Source organism: Giraffa tippelskirchi, chromosome 4 (genome assembly GCF_054371585.1).
Source record: "Giraffa tippelskirchi isolate mGirTip1 chromosome 4, T2T-mGirTip1v1.2.pri, whole genome shotgun sequence".
NCBI classification, from domain to species: domain Eukaryota; kingdom Metazoa; phylum Chordata; class Mammalia; order Artiodactyla; family Giraffidae; genus Giraffa; species Giraffa tippelskirchi.
Genome location: NC_137278.1, coordinates 204,662,969 through 204,675,300, shown reverse-complemented (window position 1 = coordinate 204,675,300; position 12,332 = coordinate 204,662,969). Strand labels below are relative to the sequence as shown.

The window sequence follows — 12,332 nt, the reverse complement described above, 5'->3', positions numbered from 1 at the left end:
CAGTTTCTTCTAAAGTTAAACGCGTACTTACCATGCAACCCAGCCATCCTGCACTTTGGTGTTTATTAAAGAGAGATGAAAGCATATTCACAAAAAGACACATGAATTTTCATAGTACCTAATAGCCAAAAAACTGGAAACAGTCCAAATGCCATCATCAGAAGGTCAGTAGATAAACCAATATATAAAACAGTGGGTTATCAGTTTATGCAACAATGTGAGTGAATCTCAAAAACATGTTGAGTGTAAGTAAGAAATGAAAGAGAACTTACTGTATGGTTTCATTTATATTGAAGTTTTAGAACAGGTGAAACTGTAGTAACGAAAATTAGGTCAGTGGTTGGCTGAGTGAGGAGCGTGGAGACTAATGCAAAATGACTTGAGAGACGATGGGAATGTTTTTTCTTGCTTAGGCGTGGTGGCGGCACAATAGTGTACATTTGTCAAAACTCATTGAACTTGGAAATGTACACTTCAAATGTGTGCATTTTATTGTGAGTAAATTATGCCTCAGAGTTTATTTAAAAAATACTGTACAGGTCAACACTCTGGATGAGACAAAAGTTGTTTGCCTGCCAAATTTGGTTGAGGTCAGCCAGTTTCTAACAGCTGATCTATACCCCCACCCACACATAAACTGCAGGAGTGCCTGGCCTGTAATAGGCCTTCAAATTTCTGTTTAATGAGTTGCAGCTCCGTTGTAAGAAAATATCCCATCCTTCATCCTCCTGCAGTTTTCTGAGTCCAGTCATTATTACGAAGTTAAGTGATTGGCCTCTCCTGGCCAAAGTACCTTGAGGACAGATTATATATATATATATATATATATATATATATATATATATGTATATATACATATATGAAAATTACATTTGGCACAAAAACAGAGACTGGGTAAGCTCTTCTTGCTTAGAATCTGTTTCAGCTTCTGTTTCTTTGTCTTGAGCATTTACACTCTGTCTGCAGTGCAGAAGACGCAGGTTTGATCCCTGGGTCGGGAAGATCCCCTGGAGAAGGAAGTGGTTACCCACTCCAGAGTTCTTCCCCGGGAAATCCCATGGACAGAGGAGTGTGGCAGGCTACAGTCCACGGGGTCGCAAAAAAGTCGGACACAACTTAGTGACTAAACAACAAAGCAGAATTATTACATGTTTTTTCAACCAGAACTTTAAAAAGCACCAGTTATCATTCTGTTCTGATAATTGGTACCTTCCTTACTTAGATAGTGCTGCTCTGAATTCTCTGAGTAACCTTCTTCCTCCCCTTCCCTAAACTATGTCCTTGCCCATTTTAAAAGTTAGCCTGAGGCTTGACTTCTTTACAGAACAACTTTCCTTGATCAATACAGCCTCAGACTTGTTTTCAGACTCTCCTCTCCCTATGGTACCCTCTTATTACTTCTCTCTCTTTTTTTTTTTGGCCAAGTCACAAGGTGTGCATGCTGTTAGTTCCCTGACCAGGGATCGAATCCATGCACCCTGGACTACCTACCTCTGGACTTCCAGGGAATTTCTGATTTCTCTTTTTACTTAACATTTTTTTTTTCACCAAAAACTTTTCTTCCTGTTGACATTGTAGTTCACCGAGGGTGAGGAAGGGTAGCTGCACTATTTTCTCTCTGTGTATCTAAGATTAGTACCAAGTGGGTTTAATAACTAAAACAAAGAATATTGACGGTACATTCTACTGTGAAGGTAAATAACGTGCAACTCAAAGCCCATAATGGTTAGAAGTACAGTACTTTAGATAACTGTGGACCTAGGTCTTTCCTCCACCTTTTCTTGGCATAAGCCCCTGGAAAGGAAGCCAGGGAGATTAAGAGTTGCCTCTATATCTGATAATAGCCCAGAAACTTAAGAGGAGGCAGTTCCCACAGCAGCAATTGGAGTCCAGTAAGAGAGCTTAATGAACTGCCTGTACCTCTACAATCATGAGAGTTTGTCTCTGTGCTGAGATATCAGAGGAACTGATGGAAAGAAAGTTAATAGGAATATGAGAATGAGGAAAAAAGAAGTGGGGATTGGAATTGCATAGTGTGTAATCTTGATAGTTTATTTTAATTTGGAAAGAGTTGTTATACTTGTTTTCTGCTATGCCTGTGCTAGAATTAGTATCATACTAAAGAAAGAGGTGGGAATACCAGACCATCTGACCTGTCTCTTGAGAAACTTGTATGCAGGTCAGGAAGCAACAGTTAGAACTGGACATGGAACAACAGACTGGTTCCAAATAGGAAAAGGAGTACATCAAGGTTGTATATTGTCACCCTGCTTATTTAACTTATATGCAGAGTACATCATGAAAAACGCTGGGCTGGAAGAAACACAAGCTGGAATCAAGATTGCTGGGAGAAATATCAATAACCTCAGATATGCAGATGACACCACCCTTATGGCAGAAAGTGAAGAACTAAAGAGCCTCTTGAGGAAAGTGAAAGAGGAGAGTGAAAAAGTTGGCTTAAAGCTCAACGTTCAGAAAACTAAGATCATGGCAATTGGTCCCATCACTTCATGGGAAATAGATGGGGAAACAGTAGAAACAGTGTCAGACTTTATATTTTGGGCTCCAGAATCACTGCTGATGGTGACTGCAGCCATGAAATTAAAAAGACGCTTACTCCTTGGAAGGAAGGTTATGGCCAACCTAGATAGCGTGTTTAAAAGCAGAGACATTACTTTGTCAACAAAAGTCCGTCTAGTCAAGGCTGTGGTTTTTCCAGTGGTCATGTATGGATGTGAGAGTTGGACAGTGAGGAAAGCTGAGTGCTGCAGAATTGATGCTTTTGAACTGTGGTGTTGGAGAAGACTCTTGAGAGTCCCTTGGACTGCAAGGAGATCAGTCCTGGATGTTCATTGGAAGGACTGATGTTGAAGCTGAAACTCCAATACTTTGGCCACCTCATGCGAAGAGTTGACTCATTGGAAAAGATCCTAATGCTGGGTAGGATTGGGGGCAGGAGGAGAAGGGGACGACAGAGGATGAGATGGTTGGATGGCATCACCAACTCGATGGACATGGGTTTGGGTAAACTCCGGGAGTTGGTGAAGTACAGGAAGGCCTGGCGTGCTGCAATTCATGGGGTCGCAAAGAGTCGGACACGACTGAGCTACTGAACTGAACTGAACTGAAAGAAAGAGGCAGTGGTTTACTGCTTTTCAGAATATATTGTTTCAAATCCCTATTATATTTGAAGGACTCAGAATCTTGTTTAGTTACTTCAGTATGTAAGATTAAATTTACTTTCTTTGTAGATTCCCACCGACAGTTCACAAGCATTCCAGTTTCTGTACATCCTTACCAATGCTTGTTATTTTCTATTTTTTTTCCTTAGTAGATATCCTAATGGTATCTCTGAGATGGTAGTCTTTTTACATATTTAGTGTTTTCATATATGATTGGTGGCATAATATTGCCTCTATAGTTATTATCACATTACTGTTCCGCCACCTCCACAGCACTTATCAGTCATACCTGCAGTGCTTTATTTTTTTTTTTAGTTGTTACCATGAGAGCAGGGATCTTGTCTCTCTGCACCACTAGTATCTCTAGGGCTGAGACAGAACTTGATCCCTTATAGTTGCTTAGCAAGTATTTGATGAATGAATGAATGAAAAGTAGACAGGCATAGTATGGTGGTTGAAACCAAAGACTTTGGCATCAGACAGACTTGGGTTTGAATCCTGGTTTCCTTATTTATAAAATGGTTTGATAATGCCTTCCTCATAGGATTGTAGTGAGATTAAATGAGATCACATATGCAAAACCCATAGTGCTGCACCTGGCACATTGTAATTAATCTGATAAGTGGCAGCTTTTATTAGTAGAGAGGTCAGCTGGCCAATGGGGCATCAGTAGGCTTGGGACTTAAAAAACTCATTTTGTCACTAATAAGCTGTGTAATATTGGACAAGTTTTCTAACGTCTTTGAATTTTTTCCCTCTGTAAGAGCATTAAGTTAGGTGACCCCTAAAAAGCCCTTCTGTGATTTCATTTGATCCTTACATTTATCACGATGTTCATTCCAGCAGTCATTACCATTTCACACTGCCTCAAGTTTAATTACAGTAGGAGGTTGTTAATCTCAGTCTGAATCTCAGAAGCATCTAAATGATAGAATTAATTTCAAAGAATGTTTTATAGAGAAGATCATCCCATTTCAAAAGTTAAACCATTAAAATAGTTGAAGACTAATTTGCCCCCATATGAGATATTTAGTAATGATTTAATATGCCAGGTTGTGTGTGACCACTCCGTGATCACAGAAATGGAGGAATGCAGACTGTAATGTAGATTGCAGTAACTGTTTGGTGGTTTTGCTGGGTTGTGTTGCACTCAACTCTTAGACTTGCGTTAAAGATACCTTTTTGTCCATTTGCTCTGCTGCTGAATGATGGAATAAATAAAATCATTCTTAAGAGAAGACTTTTGACTTCTGAAATGTTGCTGGCTGTGTCCCTGTTTTTCTTAGCAAATATGGGCCCAGATATTTAAACTCAGTCTGGCTGGATTTGAGAGGAAGAGCATTTCATTGGTTTTCCCAACCAAGTAAGATTATGACTCCGTCCAGCAGTTTTGTTTTTTTTTCTTTTTGTGTACAAATTATTCAGAGCAGAGAATGGAAGAAGCTTGTTTTTTATTGAGTATTTTATGCTAGCCACTGTTTGGTGCTTTCGTGTGTGCTGTCTCATTTGGTTTTATTTGTTGATGGAATAGTGTTGCTCAGTGTCACCACCCTAAATCACTTACAGACAGTCCTGCAATGGTCCTTTTATGTGAGCCCCTATAAGCTTTTCTTTGGGAGTCACTGCTGCTAACCCCAAGAAAGTATCAGTATACGCTGCCTTCAAGGAGAAGCTCTTTTCATTAAGGGCAAATAACTTGAATAACTTTTGCCACCAAACTCCCTGGTCTCTTCAGAGGTGCTTTCCAGTGGTCTGCAGGTAGGAATCCTAAACGCTTTCCTCGCTGAAGAATGTTATAGTTGGTGATCAGACCCCCAGATGAAACAAACACATGTATGTGTGAACTTCCTTATCTGTTAGTGCATTAGTCATGTGGAAGACTTCCTGTAATTTAGATCTCTGTTTAAACATTTGTTTAACGTAAGGGCCATGGAAGCCACTGAATAGTTGTGTGACCCTGAGCTGGTACTACCTTCTCTGGGCCTGTGTCCTCATCAGTTAGAGGGGAATATAATTCTCTCATAAGAATGATGTCAAGATGAGTGACGTAATGTAGGTAGAGCCCCACAAATGTTGGTACTGTCCATTGCTCCTCTTTCCATTGTTTTTTAAATAACAGTAAAATCTCTTTGAACATAACTTGGTTAGTGCCTTTATCAAAATTGCTAATTCACATGTCACAGGGATTGACAATGAAATTTATTTTTCTTTCCTTATCAATTACAGATGCTATTAGAGATTTATTCTTGTTCAGACTTTGGAATGAGGAAAGTTTCTTAAAAGCAGAATTAAGTGAGTTTGCTTTAGACATCCTTCTGAGATCTAGCCAACTTGGACAGAATTAGAATTGCGTTCATAGTGGAGTTCCCACCTGGAACATAGTTGACAATAAGAAAGGTTGTGCAATCACATTCCTTATCAGATGTTCAGTAAGTTTATTGTTGCCTGAAAAACTTGAGGAAGTTCCCTCCTCCTTTCTTTTCCGTCAAGAAGCTGATTTTGGATTAGGAGATGAGTAAATGAAAATGAATCTGACTTTGGCAATTGGAGAATGAGAAAAATGCTAACCTCGGGCATCTAGGCTTGTTTCAGCTTCCCAGGGAGCTCCTCAGAGGTCTTGACCTATAGGTAGTAAGTGCTCAAAACAAAACAAAAACTGTAAGTGGAGCCTGGACTTAGTAGGGTCATTTAAAAGATTTCAGGTTGATAATGGGGATGCAGAGGTGATTTTCACTGGCCAGATCAATTTTGGTGTTTTGGTTTTACTCATCCAAAATTCTTCTTGGTAAACATTGTTGTTCTTTTTGAATGCATTCTCTCCAGAGTAGCAGGAATGATCTTAAAAACACCAATTGAACCGTGTCACTTCTCTCTGTGAAACCCTCACCTCCAACCATCTCCCCATTACACTTAGAGTAGAATGGGGATTTCTTCCCATGACCTACATCGCACACATGCCTTGTCTGTGCTCACCTCACAACATGGGCCCTTTCCCTTCAGTCAGTCACACAGTCATCCCTTGGCCTCTCTTCAGTTGTTCAGCTTTCCTTATCACCATGTTTAAAAAGTAGACACTTTTCTGCTGCAGAATTCCTTCTTTGTTCCCTTTTATAACCTGGTAACAATTTGTGCTTAGTTTTCTTCTTGATGGCTTGCTTACTTGCTTGTTTTTCTTTCTGTGCTCTGAGATTATAAACTCTCTGAGGGCAGAGACCATGACTTTGGTCTAGCACATGTTGGCTTGTGGTAGGCTTTAAATAAATATTGGTTGAATGAATGGCAGTTTGATCATTTCTGCTTTACAGGGAAACGGGTACTTAGTTCATAAATGAGCGGACATCTTCTTGCTCATCTTAATCTACAGGATGATAAAGGTCAACATGGGGCCTTTTTTAGGTGCTTAGTTTCCCTGGGTTGCATTTTTCTAAATTAATTTAGATGGTTCTTGGGAACCTTTTCCCGGCCAGAGTTGGATTAGCTCTTCTTCTTATTTGGTCTGTGGCACTGTGTGCTCACTCCTTTCATAAAACGGGTTACCACTGGATTGTATTGTGTCCTCAGAACTCAGGTTAGTGCCTGGCACCTGCCAGGTGTGCTCAGTAAGTATTTGTTCAGTGAAAACTGTTAGAATTGAGATATATATATATATAACAAACGAACAGTTTTTACTCTGGTAGATTATGGGGCTCATTGGTTCCAGTAATCAGTTTGTTCTTTGTTACTCAGGTTCTCCAGATCATGACATAAGTTAAAAAAAAAAAAAAATCAAATCGTTATAATGGACTATTTCAAACACACGTATAAGGAAAGAGACTAATAAAATCAACTACCACCGTGCACCTACCACCCAGCTTCAACAGGTATCAACACATGACCAGTCTTGTTTAACCTTACTCCCCTCTTCCGCTTCAGTATTTAAAAACAAATCCCAGACATTATATCATTTCATCTGTAAATACTTCAGAAGGGTAGAATCAATTTAAGAACCAGTTAACTTTTGGAAAAACCTGACAGAAAAATTCCATTTGCCTCCTTGAGTCTAATTGAAGATGCCAGCTGGTGAGTTTCCATGTGCTAAACCACTCCCAAGGCCTGACTCATTATTGAAAGTATATACTGCATTGTAATTGCTGAGATAGCAGCAGTTTGGTGAGATACGTTATCCTGGTAAAGTATGTTTCTATTGGATATAGAGAGATTACAAATAAGTGAAAACTCATAAGTCAGAGATAAGATTTTTCCTTTTGTTGTTGTTGTGTTCAGTTGCTGCCCCATAAACGGCAGTATGCCAGACTCCACTGTCCTTCACTGTCTCCTGGAGTTTGCTCAAACTCATGTCCGTTGAGTCGGTGAGACTGTCTAACCATCCAGCCCTCTGCTTCCCTCTTCTCCTTTTGCCTTCTATTTTCCCCAGCATCAGGGTCTTTTCCAGTGAGTCAGCTTTTCACATCAGGTGGCCAAAGTATTGGAGCTTCAGCTTTAGCATTAATCTTTCCAATGAATATTCAGGGTTGATTTCCTTTAGGATTGACTGATTTGATCTCCTTGCAGTCCAAGGGATTCTCAAGAGTATTTTCCAGCTCCAGAGTTAGAAAGCATCAATACTTTGATGCTCAGCTTTCTTTATGGTCCAACTCTCATGTCCATACATGACTACTGGAAAACCATGGTGGTGGTTTAGTCGCTAAGTCATGTCCAACTCTTGAAACCCCATGGACTGTAGGCTGCCAGGTTCCTCTGTCCATGGAATTCTCCAGGCAAGAATACTGGAGTGGGTTGCCATTTCCTTCTCCAGGGGATCTTCCTGACCTAGGGATTGAACCCAGGTCTCCTGCCTTGCAGGCAGATTCTTTACCGACTGAGCTGCAAGGGAAGCCCATAGCTTTGACTATACGGACCTTTGTTGGCAAAGTGATGTTTCTGTTTTTTCCTTTGGAAATGTATGAAGACAGGTACTTTTAACACAGTGCTTCACAGGCCTTTGAGATTCTATCTGGAAGATGAAGGTGAAATATGGTGTGTGGATTAATAATTTCCCACAGTACTTTGTGGCTGGATTCCTGAGAGTCACAATCAGCCATAAAATGGAAACTAAGAGTGCTGAGAGACTTAGACCTGGAGAGACTCCTACGCCTTGGGAGGTGGAAGGGTTAGAACTTGGGCCAGCAGAAGAGACACACAGCTTGGAAGTGGTTATGCTTAGTTTCATTCTAGAAGTTAAAGTTGTAGATCTCTTAGATCTCTGTAAATAGCCTAGGTGAAATAAAATTTCCTTTAGGACAGGAAGAGAAGGCACTGTTTTCTTTCAGCAAATATTTTAAAGGATTAAGTACTATTTTTTAAAAATCTGGAGATTGGCACTGAGTGAATGGTTGGACCGGAACAGTGTTTTCCTGTGATTCCAGTGTTTTGTGGAAAAGAAATGAAGGAGGGAGGTAAATGATCATAACAGCCTTTAACTACTTTGGTGTTTTAGGTGGTGGTTTAGTTGCTGAGTCAAGTCCAACTTTTTGCGACCCCGTGCACTGTAGCCCACCAGGCTCCTCCGTTCATGGGATTTCCCAGGCAACAATACTGGAGTGGGTTGCCATTTCCTTCTCCAGGGGATCTTCCCGACCCTGGGATCAAACCCAAGGTCTCCTGCAGGTGGGTTCTTCACCTCCGAGCCCCCTGGGAAGCCCAACTGCTTTCTTTAATGAACCACACGAGAGGACAAGACCCTGATTCTAAGAGGCCTCAAGGCCCGGCCCTGCAAGGGTCACAGCCTTGCTTTCTCCTTGGCCTGAAGCACCAGATGAGTCTTCTGTATGTAGCATTGGTAGGAGATGGTGAATGTGGTGATCCTAGGATGATTCTTGGCAGTTTATTTTGAAAATCTGCTTTTTTATTCCTGCCTTTGTACTCCCATAACTATTAGTTAATGCCTTTAATAAAAAGTACATACAATGCCTTGAATAGGGATTTTGTCATAATCATCTGTGTATCCTTAGCATCTAGCACATGGTCACTTGGAAAATATTTGTTGACACATGATGGTCCGTTTCCAGCCCCGAGATGATGTGATTTTTCAGTTTCTCCCGTGGCCTTGACTCAGAACGCGGGAGTCATGCTGGCCCTGTGTAGGCTCCTCTCTCCGTTGTTCAGTCGAGGTGTGTTTGTTCTCAGGCTCTGGTCTGTTTTTTCCTTTGGGGACCTTCTAGGGAACAGAAGGAGAGAAAATCTTGTGTTTAGAACAAGGGGAGCCTGTGAGACTGAAGGTGATCGATCATATTAGGGTCACTGGGCTCTTCCAGCTGCCGTCTGGATGGAGAACTCGGTGTTGGACGAAGAGTTCAGATGCCAGGAGCTCACTGTATTTATCCTTCTTCCCCATTTACCGTGATTTGACCCCACACCTGTAACTGTGGTGTGGAACAGATTTCAGTCTTGATCTGCCCCCACCTCTTCTGATTCGCTTTATCCTCATCTACCTTTTCTTTTTCTTCCCTAAAGCACTCATTACATTTTAAGATCTATGCAGTTTACTTATTATATTATTATTTTTTATGTCTCTGTCAGAATATAAGCTCCAGGAGAGCAAGATCTGTGTCTTTCTCGATCACTAGTGTGTCTTTGCAGCTACAGTGCCTGCACGCAGTAGGCCTTCACTAAATAAATGTTGAATAAATAAATGAACTGTGAGCTACTGAACTGTTTCTTTTGCTTAAATCCATGTTTTTGAAGTACCTAGAGCCTATACCAACAAAGCGGTTTATATATTTGAATATATCACCAGTAACATCTCTTCACGGTCATTCTGGAAGATAGGTGGTATTATCCTTTTTTTTTTTTTTAACATCTCTGAGCCTCAGAGAAGCTGAGCAGTTTATTCCAAGATCGTATGACTAATGAAGGTTGGAACTGACATGCAAATCCAGATCTGACTCCAAAGCCTACATTCTCTGCTGCCAGATTATATCTTTTTAAACCATTCATTCAGATATTTATCTAGTGTCTACCAGGTTCTAGGCACCTTAGGCAGTCAAATAGCAGTTTATTGTGGGATACTAACCAACGTCTTTTAAATTTTGTCATCTTCATTGTATTCTTTATGAGCAATGAGAGGTTTAATGTGTTTATTTATCTGCAAGCTCTGCTTAAATGAAGGTAAAAATAGGCATGAAAATGCCTCTGATAAAACTTTGGTTATCCAGAGATCAATTTGCTGTCATTCTTAAGCATCCAGAAGAGTTCTGAACCCAAAATTAAGAAAAAGAAAAGCAAGTGCCTTAGATAGTCAAGAAAGAAAGAACTTTTGAGCATGTTGACAATTCCTGCGAAGACTTGAATGCCAAAAGTGCTGTGAGTAGTCACTTCTTCCAGAAATTGAAGGAGCTTGTTGATTAAACTGGCAATGTCTAGTTATAAATAGGTCAGCATTTTTTGAGAAGAAAGCCAAAAAAACCTAGGTGAAAGGATATTAAGACATGCAGAGAAGGCAGTGTGGAGAATGGTGGTAGTCAAAGTAGGCGAGGTTTGAAGTGACTGGGGCACTGAATGAGTGGTGACTCTTGAGAACCTCGATGAAGAGCCGGATCAGACACTTCTTTGTGGGTCAGTGGTGGACCAGTGCCATAGGAACACCTTCAGATGCATAGTGTTTTGAAGCCATAGATATAAGAATCCTCTCCTTTGAATGCAAATGAAAACCACAATGAGATACCACTTCACATCCTTTAGGATGACTATTACCAAAAAACTGAGGAGGAAAAACTGGAACCTAGATATCCCTGTTGTAACATGGTGTACAGTTCAGTACAGTTCAGTTGCTCAGTCGTGTCCGACTCTTTGCGACCCCATGAATCCCAGCACACCAGGCCTCCCTGTCTATCAACAACTCCTGGAGTTTACCCAAACCCATGTCCATAGAGTCGGTGATGCCATCCAGCCATCTCATCCTGTCATCCCCTTCTCCTCCTGCCCACAATCCTTCCCAGCATCAGGGTCTTTTCCAATGAGTCAACTCTTCGCATGAGGTGGCCAAAGTATTGGAGTTTCAGCTTCAACATTAGTCCTTCCAATGAACACCCAGGACCGATCTCCTTTAGGATGAACTGGTTGGATCTCCTTGCAGTCTAAGGGACTCTCAAGAGTCTTCTCCAACACCACAGTTCAAAATCATCAATTCTTCGGCGCTCAGCTTTCTTTATAGTCCAACTCGCACATCCATACATGACCACTGGAAAAACCATAGCCTTGACTAGATGGACCTTTGTTGGCAAAGTAATGTCTTTGCTTTTTAATATGCTATCCAGGTTGGTCATAACTTTCCTTCCAAGGAGTAAGCATCTTTTAATTTCATGGCTGCAATCACCATCTGCAGTGATTTTGGAGCACCCAAAAATAAAGTCTGACACTGTTTCCACTGTTTCCCGTTCTATTCCCCATGAAGTGATGGGACCAGATGCCATGATCTTAGTTTTCTGAACTTTGAGCTTTAAGCCAACTTTTTCACTCTCCTCTAACATGGTGTAGCCACTGTGGAAAACAGTTTTGTGGTTCTTCAAAAAGTTAAGCACAGAACTGCCATAGGTACAGCAATTCTGCTTCTAAGCAAATACCCAAAAGAATTGAAAGAAGGGACTTACACTTGTACACCAGTGTTCACAGCAGCATTATTCATAATAGTTACAACATGGAAGCAACCCAGATGTCCCTCCACTGGTGAGTGGATAAATGTGCTATGTACATACAATAGAATATTGTTCTGCCTTCAGAAAGAAGGAAATTCTGAAACAATGTACAACATGGGACGCTTGAAGATAAGTACGCTGAGTGAAAGAAGCCAGGCACAAAAGGACAAATGTTGCATGATTTTGCTCACATGAAGTACCTGGAATAGGTAAATTCATAAAGACAGAAAGTAAAATAGTGTTACCCGGGGCTCAAGGGAGGGGAAATGGGGGATTACTGTGTAATGAGTACAGAGTTACTATTTGGGATGATGAAAAAGTTTTGGAGGAGAATAGTGGTGATGGTCCCACAACATTGTAAATCTGGTTAATGCCCCTGAATTTTACAGCTAAAAATGGTAAATTTTATGTCTTGTGTATTTTACCACGGGCTTCCCAGGCGGCTCAGTGGTAAAGAATCCACCTGCCAGTGCAGGAG

General features: G+C 40.8%; 1 protein-coding gene across 3 annotated transcripts in view; it reads left to right on the top strand.

Moving 5' to 3' along the window:
* Positions 1-12,332, top strand: part of MRTFA (myocardin related transcription factor A) — a 197,406-nt gene that overhangs the window by 14,466 nt on the left and 170,608 nt on the right. The gene's annotated exons all lie outside the window — the stretch shown is intronic.